An 18,146-nucleotide genomic window follows, 5' to 3' on the forward strand; every position below is an offset into this window, starting at 1 on the left:
GGGTTCTGTTAATCTCCAAGTCTATCTATAGATGATTCTACACCTACATCAAGAGCCTACAATTCACACATGGGTGTTAGGTAGAGGGTTCATAAAAGCACTGACAAACGATTTTTTGACCGTTCCCCTCTAGAATAGCACGAAGGAGAAATGAACACCTAAACCTTATTTTATTCCGATGGTCATTACTCCCCCTGTAGGTGGGCGTCAACAAAATATTTTTGGCGCTCGGCAGAGAAACTTAACGTTTAAATTTGAAGAGATATCTCGCCGCAACGAAATACGCCTTTGTTTCCATGATTGCCACTCCGCTAAATGACCATATCCCCGTCAATTTTTCGCTGGCCGCGGTGGCCGAGCGGTTTTAGGCGCTTCAGTCTGGAACCGCGCGACTGCTACTGTCACAGGTTCGAATCTTGCCTCGGGCATGGAAGTGCGTGATTTCCTTAGGTTAGTTAGGTTTAAGTAGTTCTAAGTTCTAGGGGACTGATGACCTCAGATGTTAAGTCCCATAGTGCTCAGAGCCATTTGAACCCGTGAATTTTTCCTCTATTTCTGATAACGGAAAGCGAACTACCCTTCTATGAACTTTTTCAGCGTCCTCCGTCAGTCTAACCTGTCAAGGATCCCACGCCGCACAGGAGCATTCCAGAAGAGGAAGATAGCCTGATTACAGAACAGAGAGCCAATTGTGTTTCACGCGCTCTCTTTTTGAATCCGTGCTGGTCATATGTCAATAGATGATTTACTTCGGCGTGTTTTCAATGTTGAAACACAGTTTATGTTCCAAAATCTGGATCTCCACGCACAGCTAAAAATCTAGTCAAGGAAGTCTTATTAAGTATTACCTTCTACGCAACCAACGTAATTTGGTGCAATACTTTGAAGAAACTAATTTAGTTAGCTGATCGGACTAGATGTTCTCCACTGCCACGTTATTAGGGGCTTACTGTGGCTTCTTTGTACAGCGCTTTAGCGATCGGAGCGTGCGACGTGCATAACAACCGCGCTGAGCGCGGGACGATATAAAATAATAAAAGCGGCTATCGGAAGGTGCAGGCCGCGATGCGGCGTAATGACCTTTAATAGTCAAATATGCCGAGGTATTCAGTCTAACGAAATTGGGAGGCCGATCTATTGAAGGTGGAATCAATTTTTGTCGACAATGGCCGTGCGGAGCAATTACTTGGCGGCACGGGGACAAAGCGGGCGACGCCGCGGCTCCATTGTGTGGGCGTTTATGCGCCGCGGCTGGGACGGGGAAGCACAAACAGGGCTGCCACACCACGCCCCGCTGCCGGCGTGTCACGCACTGCGCTCGCCTCGATCGGCCCCAGCTGCTGACGTTCACAGGGGTATGCACGCGCAAGCACCCTCAAGCGGCGCACAGTGGCTAACGGACTCGTGTTTGATGGTAACGTGGCACCGCGTAACTGGCGTACCCGACGCCGGCGTTCCGTAGTCCGAACCATCAATGGTCTATGCGTAATATGCCACGAGGACTGTGTGTGTCGCGTTTCTCATCGTTTGATCTGTCCTGAAGCGCGTCCCTCAGCTGTCTACGTTGCGCTTGTGTTTGCTGGGTTGCGTGCATGCTAGGCGCAAGCCTTATTTTGTACGTCCTGTGATAGTCCCATTCCAGCTTAGTACTTGTTCGCTACATTCGATTATTGAATCACCTCTCGGAAATTCAAATACACAAAGCAACCCCTTTTTGCAGTTTCATACAATATTAAAATTGTTTCTCAGGTCCTAGTTTCCAGTCTTCTGCCTCCGAATTTGTCTCTGACATAGCTCTTCTGACCCAGTCTTCCCATGTTGTTTTCGAGAGTCTTCTTCTTTTATCGGTTGGAATCCATTCCATCATCTTCTTAGGCCATCTGACGTCACCCAAATGGCATACATGCCCCTACCATCTCTATCGTTTTGCTTCGTTCGTATCCACTACAGCTGTGACGATTACCAGCCGGCGGAAGTGGCCGTGCAGTTAAAGGCGCTGCAGTCTGGAACCGCCAGACCGCTACAGTCGCAGGTTCGATTCCTGCCTCGGGTATGGATGCGTGTGATGTCCTTACCTTAGTTAGGTTTAAGTAGTTCTAAATTCTAGCGGACTGATGACCTTAGATGTTAAGTCCAATAGTGCTTAGAGCCATTTGAACCATTTTGAACCGGATGGAATTCCAATTTGGTTTTTCAAAGAATACTTGCGACGTTGCCCCTCACTTAGCTTGCATTTACCGCGAATCTCTCGGCCTGCCCATCTACGTCTACATCTACGTGATTACTCTGTCAGAGGGTTCAATGAACCACCTTCATGCTGTCTCTCTACCGTTCCACTCTCGAACGACACGCGGGGAAAACGAGCACTTAAATTTTTCTGTGCGAGCCCTGATTTCTCTTATTTTATCGTGATGATCATTTCTCCCTATGTAGGTGAGTGCCAACAGAATATTTTCGCAATCTCCCGTCGCAATGAAAATCGCCTTTGTTTTAATGATTGCCACTCCAATTCACGTATCATGTCTGTGACACTATCTCCCCTGTTTCGCGATAATGCGAAACGAGCTGCCCTTCTTTGTACTTTTTCGATGTCATCCGTCAGTCCCACCTCATGCAGATCCCACACCGCACAACAATACTGCAGAATAGGGCGGACAAACGTAGTGTAAGCCGTCTCTTTGGTAGACCTGTTGCACCTTCTACGTGTTCTGACAATGAATCGCAGTCTTTGGTTTGCTCTACCCACAATATTATTTATGTGATCGTTCCAATTTAGGTTATTTGTAATTGTAATCCCTAAGTATTTAGTTGAATTTACAGCCCTCAGATTTGTGTGACTTGTCGCGTAGTCAAAATTTAGCTGATTTCCTTTAGTACTCATGTAAATAACTACACACTTTTCTTTATTCAGGGTCAATTGCCACTTTTCGCACCATACAGTTATCTCAACTAAGCGACTGGGAAAAAGCACAGGTGTCTCTTATATATAAGAAGGGTAAAAGAGCGGAGCCACATAATTACGAACCAATGTTCTTCACGTCATCATATTCCCAGTTCGGATATAACAAATTTTCTTGATACCGAGAGTCAATGTGTCCACGAATCAGCACGGTTTTGGAAAGTGTCGCTCGGGCGAAACTCAGCTTACTTTTTTCTTATATGATATACTGCGAACTATAGATGAAGGGAAACAGGCAGATTCCACAAATGGTTCAAATGGCTCTGAGCACTATGGGACTCAACTGCTGAGGTCATTAGTCCCCTAGAACTTAGAACTAGTTAAACCTAACTAACCTAAGGACATCACAAACATCCATGCCCAAGGCAGGATTCGAACCTGCGACCGTAGCGGTCTTGCGGTTCCAGACTGCAGCGCCTTTAACCGCACGGCCACTTCGGCCGGCGCAGATTCCACATTTCTATACTTTTGGAAAGCATTAAATACGGTGCCACGCGGAAGACTGTTAACGTGAGTACGAGCATATAGGATAAGTTCTTGATACATGAGTAGCTCGAAGACTTCTTAAGTAATAGAAGCCAGTGTGTTATCATCGACGGCGAGAGTTGTCAGAGACAAGGCTTTCGTCAGGAGTGCCCCAGAAAATGTGATATGACCGCTGTTTTTCTCTATATACATGAATGATTTAGCGGTCGAGATTTGGAGCAATCTGCGGTTGTTTGCTGACTATGCTATGGTGCACAGGAAGGTGTCGAAGTTGAGTGTAAGATGATACAAAGTGACTCTTACAAAAGTTCTAGTTGGTGTGAAGAATGACAGCTAGGTCTAAATGTAGAAAAATGTAAATGAATGCGGACGAGTAGGAAAAGCAGACCCATAGTGTACGAATACAGCAGTAGTAGCGTCCCACTTGACACAGTCAAGTCGTTTAAATATCTGGGAGTAAAGTTGCAGAAAGATATAAACTGGAATTGTCATGTGAGGATTGTGATGGGAATACGAATTGTTGACTTCGGTTGATTGGGAGAATTTGGGGAAAGTGCAGTTCATATGTGAAGGAGACCATGCTGATGCTGATGCGAACTATTTTTGAATAAGGCTCGAGTGTGCGATCCGTACCAGGTCCGATTACAGGAAGACATCGAAGCGATTCAAGGGCGGGCTGTTAGATTCGTTAGCGGTAGGTTCGAACAGTACTCAAGTGTTACAGAGATGCTTTGGGTAGACATAAGGGAATCTCTGGAGGGAGGGCGACGTTCTTTTCAAGGTACAGTATTGTGAAAATCTAGAGAACCATAAAGTTGACTGCAGAACGATTCTACTACTGCCAAAATAAATTTCACGCATGAATCACGAAGATACGAGAAATTAAGGTTCATAGGGCATATAGATAGTAGTTTTTCCATTTCTATATTTGCATGTGAAATATGGAAGGAAATGACTGATATTGATACAGATTACTCTCCGTCAAGCACTGTACGGTTACTTGAGAAGCACTCTTCGTAGTGCATCACCTGAAAAGATGTAACATTGAAATTTCTAGAGCATTACTACTCGCATGCAGCCAGCTGTTGTACAGTTTTGATGTTCTTTGTCGAATGAGGACGTGCAGCATTATGAGCTGTAGCGAGCAGTGCCCTTTTAATAGGTACCCGACTACAAATGTCCACCGTACGCAGTTCACAGGAGTCCCTCGAGAACTGCTTGAAATGGACCTACATCCAGTGACAACAGCAATCTCTGATAGTCCTGCGTTTGAAACCCTGTCCACTAGGACCTCTTTATGGCCATAGTTCTAACGCCGTCTTACGTAGCTGCGAGTCGTACAGTATTCGTTGTAGACATGTCGGGCGGTATGTGCAAACACACCAGCAAATCGGCCATCTTTATTCACAGTGCGGTTTTGAGTGCATCCAAATACGACAGTTCCTCTCCGCCATTCTGATACCTCTGCAGGTCGACCCATCTTCCTACTTGATTTCATACAACCGACTGACACAGAAACCCAGGAATGAGTACGCTTTGTCTAGGAACGTGCCAACAGATTCAGCCATGACCATTATTATATTCAGTAAATATTATAATTTAAACTTGACCTCTTGTATATTCTTACTTTCGGACCTACCATGTCTGCTGCTTACCATGACTGCTGGGTATACAAGGAGACTTTATGATATGCTGTCGGTAACTACGGCACTTGCAAATGACCTGTAGGGCCGAAACTGCTAATCGTGCGAAAGATAATAAAGTAAATACTTAATAACTGCTCAACAGCCAAGCTGTTGAACATATTTTTAGTTTCGCTACATGGTACTGAATGCCCTTCACTGTTTCACGGAACGTTTTAATTTCCTTCACCCAGTTTATGTCTACGGTGAAAGCGGAGATTGATGGAAAGCATTGATTTTTGCATGCTATTGTTCACTAACGCAATGATGGTACTGTGAGGCATAGAATTTACCGAAACCCTAGACTTAGTGACCGTTATCTGCAGGAGACTAGCTGTCACCCGCCATATTGATGCACTGGAAGCCTTAGGACTATATCCCGCTGAGAATATTCCATATCTGATACGGAAAGCTTCAGGAAACTGAACATCTGAGGTCTGTATTTAAAGGGCAGGGGATCTGTGAGAAGTGGCTCCGTCCTGCCTTACGTTCAGGCCACCAGAAGATGAATCTGTATCAGTCGCTCTCCTACCATGTGGTGCGAGATTATGAACTAAAATAAGGAGAATTTTAAGAAATTTGATCATCTGCATTTCGTCCGCCAGCCAAGATTTATGTCCTTTCTGGATCTGTTAAAGATTATCTGGGGCTAAGTAAGCTCGGTGTTTATAAGACACATACCACTATGCTAAAGCATATAGTAGTCAAACTGTTCGTACCGTTGAGCACATTCTCGTCAAACAAGGTTAGAGCAACGAAAAGAATCGCAGTGGCGGAACACGGCTTATCCTATGCACTGCCGCTTCTCCCTACTGGAATTTTTTTCTTAAAAACATAGTAATAATGAAGATCGTTTATCTTATTAATAAGGACAAGAGTAAGTCATGGAATCCTGCGCAGAGCTGCATTAAAATGCGTTCTCACCGGTGGAGGATTTTGAAGATTAGTTACGGCAGCAATACCTCGTTTCTATCTGTCTTCGCCATCATCGGGGCCTTTATAAAAGAAATAGTACCTTTTAGAATAGGGGCAGCATTCATGGCACTCGACAGGCACGCTCGCTCCCTGCTGGGGTAAACAAGGAAGAGCCGGCTGCACACTCGAGAATCGCATAGTTTATTTATATTTAATTAATTCATTTGTGTGCTGCTATTAAATCAGCATACAGAGATTCTAACATGGATAACAGATAATTTATTTTGGTCAAAAGGCAAGGGGATTAGTGTTTAACACCCAGTTAACGGTTAACAGTTGATTTGGGGGAGGGGACCAAACAGCGAGCTTATTGGTCCCGTCAGATTAGGGAGGGATGGAGAAGGCAGTCGGCCGTGCCCTTTCAGAGGAACCATCCCGGCATTTGCGTGAAGCGATTTATGGAAATCATGGAAACCTAAATTAGTTTCTCTAATGGTCCATTGGAGGCGGGACATCGGCTGGTTAAGTAACTGTCAATGTCAATGAAATACACCAACAGCAATGTAGCTTAAGATGTTATTTTATTTTATTTTGATGGCTAACAGTTTTAGTATTTAATTATTCCACCTTCAGGTACCATATGCACCTCTCCAAATGAGCCAAAACGTGATATACAGTCATAAATCAGTGGATGTCGTGAGTTCAGTCGTTACAATAGTGCTTCATTCAAATACAATTTCGTTCCTAGGGAGAGTTGCATATTGGGCCTGAAACATGTAACTTTCAAAATAAAATGAAATAACATCTTAAATTACACGGCTGTTGGTGAATTTTATTGACATTGATAATTACTAAACGAAGATGGCCGGATGCGGGTTTGAACCGTCGTTCTCCAGATTGCGAGTCCTGTGTGCCAACCACTCCACCACCTCTCTCTGTGACACCCATTCAATATGGCAACTATGAAAGGAACGATAGTTCATATTGGGAGCAACGGAGGAAGGACTGGTCATAGCCTTCTTGAAGGAACATTTCCAACAGTTCACCGTAATTCCTGTATGGAAACAAATGGAAGATTAAATCAGCCTGTCTGTGCCGATATTTGAAACCTGTTCGTCGAGGAAACAAAGCCGGTCCTGCCCACTGTACTAAGTGCGTGATCCAGTATCTTCTCATTTAGCGCCTTTTTTTGCGCAGTTCGTATGCTACAGACGCGATATCTTCCGTTTTATGATGTAACTGGACAATGTTCTTAGTCCACAGCGAGTTTGTGAGCGACACAAAGTTGTAGGCAGAAGGCGATCACGTATCAGGTAAAAGTTTCCAATCCGAGAGGAAAAGTGAAGGCTGGCCCTAAAGAGAGCGGGTCCCCGCGCCCAAGGAAGGAGAATGGATCTGCCGGGCAGTACACTTAGACACGTGATGCTTCCGGCTCTCCACCCATTCCCCACACCCATCTCTTACTTCCTCCTGACACTTTCTTCTCCTCTGACCACCCCCCTCGTCCATGCACTCTGGCCGACGCATCTGCTCCTTGGCCCAGATAGATTATTCGGAGGAAAGTGCTGGACATAGTTGGAGTGAGAAAGAGACGCAATGTGAAGTGTGCGTGCGTGCGTGTGTGTGTGTGTGTGTGTGTGTGTGTGTGTGTGTGTAAGATCGCTCTGGCTTTTCATGGGACTTTCTGCCGGAATATTAAGTAAGTTTGTGTTTGTTTTTGTCTACATGATTACATTCATAATGACTTTATAAGCCTCCGTACGCCTTTCTTATGCTAGAGACTTAATTCAGTTTCACCCTTTTTCGTATTTGTGTTTATATCACACAACGGTTCACGCCATCTTTTCTGCCGTGTATATATACACGTTTTCTGCTCAGGAATGGAACGAAACTGTGCATTTTCCCCAAGACATAAGGTTACAAAATTGTTCAAAAATGTACGTGATGCGTGGGAACGAAAGGAAACGCTGAGGCCGATAAAGAATAATGTGTCTCGCAATAAGGTAACCTTTCACTAAAGATTTATTATTCAGAAACCATGGAAACAGAGCAGCACGTATATCTTACTTAGAGTTTTCGGTTGTTGAACTATCATGAACTGTCATTTGGCTGCGAAATAGGTGAAAGTTTACATGGATTAGACAAACTGCTAGTTTTACAATGCGTGTATTCGTTGGTAGAATGGATGCAGTTCATTTTGTACCGGAATCTTGTCTTCTACTGGGAAACGACGTCAGTCCTATTTGCGTCGCTCGTGTTTTACGTGCGTATTGCCTGGTTGAAAAATCTTCACGTTATATGTATAGGGATGGACAAAAACATGGATTCATCGGGAGAAACGTATCCTTGAACATAAATGCATAAGCTAGCAAAACTTGAAGATTGCGCTATTGTATTTTACTTCGAACGGCACCTGTGCAACCTCTTCAAAACATTGAAAGTGTCACTCGTGGTCAGAATAGTGTACTGGCTAGTTGTGAGTGCGGAATGTCGGAGCTCAGTGCATTCGAACGAGAGGTAATTGTTGCTCGTATGGAGAGTGCTTCTGTAACCAAGGTAGCCAAAGTGTTTGGTGTTGCGAGACGTATCGTATCGAAGATTTATATCGCACACAAGGAAAGAGGATAAATATTATCCACTCGCAAGGCGAACGGAAGTGTGTGGTGAGTGATTGCGTCGGACTTTCGTTGAAGAGAATTGTGACGAAAAGTAAGAGGACGACAGCTGCAGAAGTCACCCCACATCTGAATGTCGCACTCGCGAGCAGTGTCAGCACAAAAACAATACGAAGCGAGTTCCACAAGAGGAGAACTGCAAAACGTGCTGGAATTCCAGAACCAATCATCACTGATGCAAAAGCTCGTAGCAGGGAAACGTGGGACGGAAACCATAAAACTTGGGCCATGGAGGAACAGAAGATTATAATTTGGTCCGACGCGTCTTTTTTGACGCTTTTTCCGACTTCTCGTAAAGTTTATTCGTCTGAAGAGTGAAAAATGGCAGGGGTTCGGTGATGCTTTGGGGTAGCCATATCGTGGTATTCTATGGACCCCACGCTTGCTTTTCAAGGTCACGTTACTGCCAAGGGTTACGTTATAATTTTGGCTGATTAGGTCCATCCCACGGTACAATCTTTTATCTCCAATGGTGATGGTGTTCCAAGACACAGGGGCCTTGTTCATATACGTCACATCCTAAAGGACTGGTTTGTGGAGCACGATGATAATCACTGTCATGCACTGTGGAGATACTCCACCACAGTCATCGTTACATGAACTTATCGTAATTATTTTCAGGAAGAATGGTATAAAATTGTCTTGTAAACCACACAGACCTGTATAATTGCATAGGCTTCCGCGGCCAGAATCAGTCGACTTAATAGTTTCCAGGGTATGGTTCCGCGTCATAATGTATAACACTACTGCTGCTGGAGCAAAACCAGCGTTTTGGTCGCGGTTGCGGCGGCCTTCTTCTGTGTCTACTGGTAGACCCAGAAGAAGGCCGCTACAGCCGTGGCCTAAACGTTGGGTTTGCTCCAGCAGCAGTAGTGTTATACATTATGACGCGGCACCATACACAGAAAACTTTCATGTCGACATACGGACCTGTATTTTCCATTCCGAAACGAATGGTAGGTGTTCTAAATGTCATTGAGTTTCATAATGTGTTGTGGTTTGGTGTTTCCATATTTTTGTCCATCTTCTGTACCTATTGTGTGATACACACTGGAGCGCCAAAGGAACAAGAATAGGCATGAGTGTAAACAGGCAAAATATGGCGCTGCGGTCGGCAACGCCTACATAAGACAAGTGTCTGGTGTAGTTGTTAGGTCGGTTACTGCTCCTACAATTTCAGGCTACTAAGATTTAAATGAATTTGAACGTGGTGTTATAATCGGCGCACGAGCGATGGGACATAGAATCACCGAGGTAGCGATGAAGTGGGGCTTTCCCACTCGACCATTTCACGAATTGTACCGTGAATATAAGGAATCCAGTAAAACATAAAATCTCCGACATCGATGCGGCCGGAAAAAGATCCTACGAGAACGAGACCAACGACGACTGAAGAGAATCGTTCAACGTGACTGAAGTACGACCCTTCCGCAAATTGCTGAAGATTTCAATGCTGGTCCATCAGTGAGTGTCAGCGCGTGGGCCATTCAACGAAGCGGCATCGATATAGGCTTTCGGAGCGGAAGGCCCATTCGTGTACCCCTTGATGACTTCACGACACAAAGCTTTAAGATTCGCCTGGGCTCGTTAACACCGACATTGTACTGTTGATGACTGGAAACATGTTGCCTGGTCGGATGAGTCTCGTCTCAAATTGTATCGAGTGGATGGAGACAACCTCATGAATCCATGGACCCTGCAAGTCAGCAGGGGAATGTCAAGTTGGAGGAGGCTCTTTAGTGGTGTGGGGCGGGTGTAGTTGGTGTGATGTGGGACCCCTGATACGTCTAGATACGACGTAAGCATCCTTACTGATCACCTGCATCCATTCATGTCCATTTTGCGTTCCGACGGTCTTGGGCAATTCCGGCAGAACAGTGTGAGATCCCACACGTCAGAATGCTACAGAGTGGCTCCAGGAGCTCTCCTCTGAATTTAAACACTGCCGCTGGCCATCAAACTCCTCAGACATGACCACATCTGGGATGCCTTGCAACTTTTTCAGAAGAGGTCTCCTCCCCGACGTACTCTTAGGGATTTATGGACTGCCCTGCAGGATTCACGGTGTCACTTGTCCCCAGCACTACTTCAGACATTAGTAGAGTCTATGCCACGTTGTGTTGCGGCACTTCTGCAGGCTCGCGGGTGCGCTCTACGATATTAGGCAGGTATACCAGTTTCTTTGGCTCTTCAGTCTACATTGTGTGTATTTACTTGAAAAATCAGCGAGCATTTTTTTACTGTAACATTCCTTGGTATATATCACCAATTCACACAAATTAGAAACAACTTTATCGCTACAAAAGAATAGTACTTTGCCAGCTAGCATCAAAAAAATGTAGACATAATACGGTGTGATTCAGCCACCATACATAAAGGTTTTATGCAACCCGCAACGTCTTCAAATACGATATGCAAGATTTTCATATTCTCTCGCTCGCTATGCACCAACTACTGGTTCTACAGAAATAGTAAACAGGATCTTTTTGTAGGAAATATAATGTAGGTGAATTTTGTACAGGGATACGTTTTCGCAAGAGGCAGTACTTTTCAAATTATGAAAGAAAAACCTTGAAAGGTGTTTGTATTGAATAACTCGAAACCGTGGCCTTCACCTAAAACGTATCCCAGTTCAATATTTAACTACATTAAATTTCCTACAGAATAGTCCAGTTCATTTTTTCTGTAGGACTAACAATTTGCGTATAGCGGGTGAGAGAAAATGAAAATCTCGCATGTGGATTTTGAAGGCGTTGCTGGTTGCTTAGAACCCATAGGTAGGGGCTGCTGACTGACCCTGTATATAAAATATATCTGAAACAGTACTTGCAGAAACGTTATACCGCGTGACAGTGAGACTTTATTTCTGTATGTGTTAGTAACTTCTCGCCCTGTCTTTGTGTAAATGCTCATACCTGTTCAAGCAGGTCGTCAAAGCAAGTGGTAGTGATTTCTCAGCTGAGCTAGACGGCTCTCTGACAGGTTGACGCTTTGACTGCAGCCTTTGATCCACTATGAGCATAATTAGCGAGTAAATAATTTGCGTAGCGCTCTCTGTTCTCCGCTGGAGCGACGTTGCGCTCCTGTCCTGTCTGATGCCGCCGACGCTAATACCGGCCAGAGTTTGGCAATAAGGCCCGGTTTGCCGCTGCCGCCCACGATCGCCGAAGGGAACAGAAGAGCCGCAGCAATTTCGCTGTCGGCAGCCCAAGTCGTTGTGGTGTGCTTGGCGCAGGGCATCCAAGTTTGTGCCTTTGAGAGACTATCGAGAAGTTCCCCTCCGTTCTGCCGCAGTCTGCAGGCGGCACGTCACCCCTCCAGTTTCTACATCCCAATGGTCATATAACTGCGTGCTTCCTTTTCCTCTTTCGCCAGTGCATATTCGAATTTATAAACACGGTAGACAATGTCATAAGGGAATGTATGTGAAATACAGAAGCAGTGGAAAGAGAGGGTGGATAGATTGGTGGACTATTCCTACAACTTCCAGGAGACAAGAGCCGGCCGGTGTGGCCTAGCGGTTCTAGGCGCTTGAGTCTGGAACGGGCGACCGCTACGGTCACAGGTTCGAATCCTGCCTCGGGCATGGAAGTGTGTGATGTCCTTAGGTTTAAGTCGTTCTAAGTTCTTGGGGACTGATGACCTCAGATGTTAAGTCCCATAGTGCTCAGAGCCATTTGACCCATTTGAACCAGGAGACAAGGGAATATTTGAAATACCAAGTGCCGGCCAGGGTGGCCGAGCGTTCTAGGCGCTACAGTCTGGAACCGCACGACCGCTACGGTCGCGGCTTCGAATCCCGTCTCGGGCATGGATGTGAGAGATGTCCTTAGGTTAGTTAGGTTTAAGTAGTTCTAAGTTCTAGGGTACTGATGACCTCAGATGTTAAGTCCGATAGTGCTCAGAGCCATTTGAACCATTTTTGAAACACGAAGTGCAATACAATTTATTGTATCAGTTGCTGTGTAAAATTTGCGGATGACTTCGATAAAAGCTGTGAATATGCTCAATATAGCTTTAATACGCCTTGAACATCGTTTTAGATTGCCTTCTGTTACGTCAAATTTCTTGATGAATCATTGTCTTGCTACTTCGATCTTGTGATCCAGATCCTCCGTACCACCGCCGTGCTCGAACATCCAACTGAGGTAGTTCGTGCAGCAGTGCTGACCATCGTGCTACGGTGGTGTAATGGTTGGCATTTCTGCCTACCAAGCAAGAAGACCCGGGTTCGAATCCCGGCCGCAGCACAAATTTTAATTCATTTCGTCTGTTTCTATCATTATCTTCTGGCTTTGTTACGTCTTGCAGGGAATACTAAATGAAAGATTGCAGCTTCTTCTCTGACGAAATGACTTTCAATCAACTCTCCTATACATTATAGTTAATTGGTTCTCATTGGAATAAATTACAGGCTATATCAATAATGATAGATGTTGTTGTTGTAGTCTTCAGTCCTGAGACTGGTTTGATGCAGCTCTCCATGCTACTCTATCCTGTGCAAGCTTCTTCATCTCCCAGTACCTACTGCAACCTACATCCTTCTGAATCTGCTTAGTGTATTCATCTCTTGGTCTCCCTTTACGATTTTTACCCTCCACGCTGCCCTCCAATGCTAAATTTGTGATCCCTTGATGCCTCAGAACATGTCCTACTAACCGGTCCCTCCTTTTTGTCAAGTTGTGCCACATGCTCCTCTTCTCACCAATTCTATTCGATACTTCATCATTAGTTATGTGATCTAACCATCTAATCTTCAGCATTCTTCTGTAGCACCACATTTCGAAAGCCTCTATTCTCTTCTTGTCCAAACTATTTATCATCCATGTTTCACTTCCATACATGGCTACACTCCATACAAATACTTTCAGAAACGACTTCCTGACACTTAAATCTATACTCGATGTTAACAAATTTCTCTTCTTCAGAAACGCTTTCCTTGCCATTGCCAGTCTACTTTTTATATCCTCTCTACTTCGATCATCATCTGTTATTTTGCTCCCCAAATAGCAAAATTCCTTTACTACTTTAAGTGTCTCATTTCCTAATCTAATTCCCTCAGCATCACCCGACTAAATTCGACTACATTCCATTATCCTCGTTTTGCTTTTGTTGATGTTCATCTTATATCCTCCTTTCAAGACACTGCCCATTCCATTCAACTGATCTTCCAAGTCCTTTGCTGTCTCTGATAGAATAACAATGTCATCGGCGAACCTCAAAGTTTTTATTTCTTCTCCATGGATTTTAATACCTACTCCGAATTTTTCTTTTGTTTCCTTTACTGCTTGCTCAATGTACAGATTGAATAACATCGGGGAGAGGCTACAACCCTGTCTCACTCCCTTCCCAACCACTGCTTCCCTTTCATGCCCCTCGACTCTTATAACTGCCATCTGGTTTCTGTACAAATTGTAAATAGCTTTTTCAGCCGTTAAAACGCGTCGTACAGTCAGTCAGTGGTATACTAAAAGCTAACTCATTTGTCTTGATGATGATGTTGGCATTGTCCGTAGGGTGTGTATTCCTGGCAGCCCATGACCTCCATCTGAAAGTATCAAGTCGTAAACACACGCGCCCAATTGGTAGATGGGGTGTTCACCGCCAACGTACCTCGGCCATCCCGTAGCGTCTGTGCCAAAATAAGGTGGCGCGGGCAGTCTCTAATTTCGCCTATTTCCTCTATCGCGATCATCTTTATCTGCAACGATTCTTCAGAGTGGACCATGGTACTTACTAAAACATTCTGATACACTACACAGTACCTTTTCAAACATGTCTTACCGCTGAACAGCGCTTAACTGAAGTTCGTGAACAGCTACTTTTTAAACATTCTTCAGTGAGCAATCTTTTCTTGTCCGCTATGTAATGGGGTCTAATTTTTCGTTAATTCAGTCGTATGTGTTATACCGGCAGATTTCTTTGCTGAACAGAACGTAATAATGGGGTGAGGCAGATTATAGACACAGTTACAGGTTAAAGGCTGAATAACTCAGTCCAAATGTCGAAGCAAGACTAAGCATCCCACCTAAAAGAGGACCTTGGGTAGAAAGCGCTGTGATGTTCAAATAAACTTCGAGTTAATGACAGCTTTGCTTTAATTAATATACTATGCAGTCGATGAATTTTGAATTAGAAAATCCGCCTTTGACGATATTAGAAAATACAGCTTTGATGATATTCAGTGAGCCGATATCCAACATAGGTGAGGCCTCAAGGTTTCATATTCGGTCACTTCTTTTCCTCAAACGCATCAGTTTGTACCACAAGACATAGTAATATTCAGTAAAACAAATTATGCAAACTCCACCATTATGGATTTCTAATTAGAACTGATTGATATGCTAAGTAATACAAAAAAGGAAATCAATACTTCATTTGGAATCGCAAAACGTTCAGTGAATGACAATGTTATCCAACACAATTATTTTTTGGTATTAGTTCTGTTACCGGAGAGATCATTATGTAATGAAAGTGTTGCAATGTTGAGAGCATCAAACTCTGACCTCTGACAGTAGGCCGAAATGTCACGGGGAAGACCTCTATAAAAGCTCAACGCTGCTACCCTAACAATAAGAATGAAGTCATTAGCCAGGGTCTTGTCCACATCACCTTGTTTGCTGTAGGGATTACACAGTTTCTCATTTTTCACGCTGCGTTAAGCCATTCGGTTAATACACAGCGTATTTTTATATTAAACTGTGTACAGCAGCACGCCACTTTCATCCAGGAATTTACGTAGTATATTTCCCGTACTATATCACCGTGTATTTTCTTTCACATGAGCTTTTTGATTGGTATATGTATGTGTTAGACATGTGCTGAACGATGTATTGAAGTATAGCTGAACTGGGTTCGGCAGTCGGAAGATATTTCTATAAGTGCGTGAAGACCATGTGCATTTTAGATGTTGAGAGACCTGAGTTTCTCCTGGTGTATACAATGTTCAAATAACTTACGGGAATGCAGGCTGGTGACGACAACCCCGCGCTTACATGCTGCAGTTTTGCCTTGAAAATGGCAAGGTGTTCTCCTGTCGAAACATCGGCGGTTGCCGATGGCTTCACCCTGCTGCATTCCTGTAAGTTATCTGAGCATTTTAGATGTTGATTACGTGTCCCTGCGAGGTGCTCTACATGTCTTATCAAATTAAGTCATCCTGGATACCCTTTGTACTTTTACATTTTTTTTTCTAAAATTCTGATTCAAACATACTCCATCGTTTCGTTCTCCATTTTTCAAATTTTAGGTAATTTACTTAATATTAGGGGTCCAGTATATCTTTCCCTTTGGCATTTTTATCAAATTTTACTACCAGCGGTTTTTGGATCTCCTTACTGAAAAGATTCGTTACTGATCTCCTGTAATTGGTCTTGTACGAAGGCGATGATCATTTCTTTTTTGTTCATAACTCTTGTTATTTATACATTCAATATATGCTTCATTTTATCTGTAATCCACGAATAAGTTCCATGCTCCATTGTCAGAAGAGGAATCGTCTTACAAAATTGCAACTTTGCTACCAACAGCGATGTCGGATGCCGCCTGGTGTTGTTGCGGGCACGTGACGCGATAACAAAAGCGTGTAAGTGGAGCAGACAGGGACGGGGAATCATTCTAGTGAAGATATGGCCTGGAAATAGGGAAATCCATTGAGATAAGCGACTCTGACAAAGTATCTCGGAAACGGTGAAGTTGGCCGAATATGTTCTTTTGTTACTATCGTGAGCATCTACGGAAAGAGGTAGGACAGTCAAACTACCACTAGGCGCTAAATGTCGGGACGCTGACGACTCCACAGGATGCGGGGTTCGGAGGCTTTCCTGCTCGGTAAAGTGGGATAATGGAGGTCTGTAGCATCTCTGCCGAAAGAGCCCAATGCTGGTCCTAAAGCAAGTGCTTCGGTGCACACCGTTCATCGTACATTGTTGAACATAGAGCTCCGAAGCAGACCACTCCTATGTGTTCACATGTTGAACCAACGGTCGCCAATTACTGCTGCAGTGGGCACGGGACCATCAGGATTCGACCGTTGATCAGTCGAAAGGTGTCGCAGCTTCGAGTAAATCATATGTTTGCCACATTAGGTCGATGGTCGTGTACGCAAACGCCGTCATCGAGGTGGACGACGGCTCGAAACGTGCAACGCGATCCAGACGCAGGCTAACTAACTTTGTGTTCTACCTTGCCGCAGGTCTTGTCACGGGGGAAGCCTCGTCAGACAGGTCCACCGGATGAGCGTCTAGGGAAGTGATCCCACTGGTGATTTCAAAAATGGTTCAAATGGCTCTGAGCGCTATGGGACTTAACATCTGAGCTCATCAGTCCCCTAGAACTTAGAACTACTTAAACCTAACTGGCCTAAGGACATCACATACATCCAAGCCCGAGGCAGCATTCGAACCTGCGACCGTAGCCGTCGCGCGGTTCTAGACTGAAGCGCCTAGAACCGCTCGGCCAAAACGGCCGGCAGTAGTGGTTTCCCGTTGCCTTCCACTGATGACGATGAAATGATGATAAGGACAACACCCAGTTCCTGAGCGGAGAAAATCTCCGACCCAGCCGGGAATCGAACCCGGGCCCCTTGGCGAGACGTAGGCCAGTGGGAGGATTATTATGCTATGGGAGACTTTCGTCTGCTCTTATATTGGACCTGTGGTAGTCGAAGACAAGTTGACTGCTGCAAACCCCCTGCATCGCTTCATCTTTCATGTCTTCCCAAACGTCGATGTCATCAGATGGTTCATATGGCTCTGAGCACTATGGGACTTAACTTCTGAGGTCATCAGTCCCCTAGAACTTAGAACTACTTAAACGTAACTAACCTAATGACATCACACACATCCACGCCCGAGGCAGTATTCGAACCTGCGACCGTAGCGGTCATGCGTTTCCAGACTGTAGCGCCTAGAACCGCTCGGCCACTCCGGCTGGCTCGATGTCATCCTTCAGCAGTATAATTGTCCGTGTCTCGGAGACACAACTGTGGTAGATCGGTGTGAGGAAGATGATAATGAACTCATGTTTACTGCTCGGCGACCAAATTCGACTGATGTTAATCCTGTGGAGCCTATCTGGGTCGCTATTGGGCGCCATCACTGCGTATGCAAATCAAAGGCACGTTTTTTACGCAAATTACATGAACTGGTCGTAGATATCTAATGCCACATTCCTCCATAAATCTATCAACAAAATATCGGATCCCTGATACACAGAATCAGTGTCGTATTTCGTTCCAAAGGCGGACAAACATGCTATTAAGCATGCGGTTATGTTGTTTTGGCTCATCAGTGAAGATTCTGTTTATTTGAATGAAAGTGGGTGACCCTATTTGAGAAGTTTCATTTTTCTTAGTTCAGTTCAAATTTTGTGATCTCTTGATGCAGACGTCAGAAGCGTCAAGTGTTTCTGTCTGTCTCTGCGTTGTAG

General features: G+C 44.5%; 1 protein-coding gene and 1 non-coding gene across 7 annotated transcripts in view; both read left to right on the top strand.

Moving 5' to 3' along the window:
• LOC126457029 (Ig-like and fibronectin type-III domain-containing protein 1) overlaps positions 1 to 18,146 on the top strand; it is a 1,179,953-nt gene that overhangs the window by 544,011 nt on the left and 617,796 nt on the right. The gene's annotated exons all lie outside the window — the stretch shown is intronic.
• Positions 12,895 to 12,967, top strand: Trnag-acc (transfer RNA glycine (anticodon ACC)). Its single transcript has one exon. It is a non-coding gene; the product is annotated as a tRNA-Gly (tRNA).

Source organism: Schistocerca serialis, chromosome 2 (assembly GCF_023864345.2).
Source record: "Schistocerca serialis cubense isolate TAMUIC-IGC-003099 chromosome 2, iqSchSeri2.2, whole genome shotgun sequence".
In the NCBI taxonomy this organism is placed as follows: Eukaryota; Metazoa; Arthropoda; class Insecta; order Orthoptera; family Acrididae; genus Schistocerca; species Schistocerca serialis.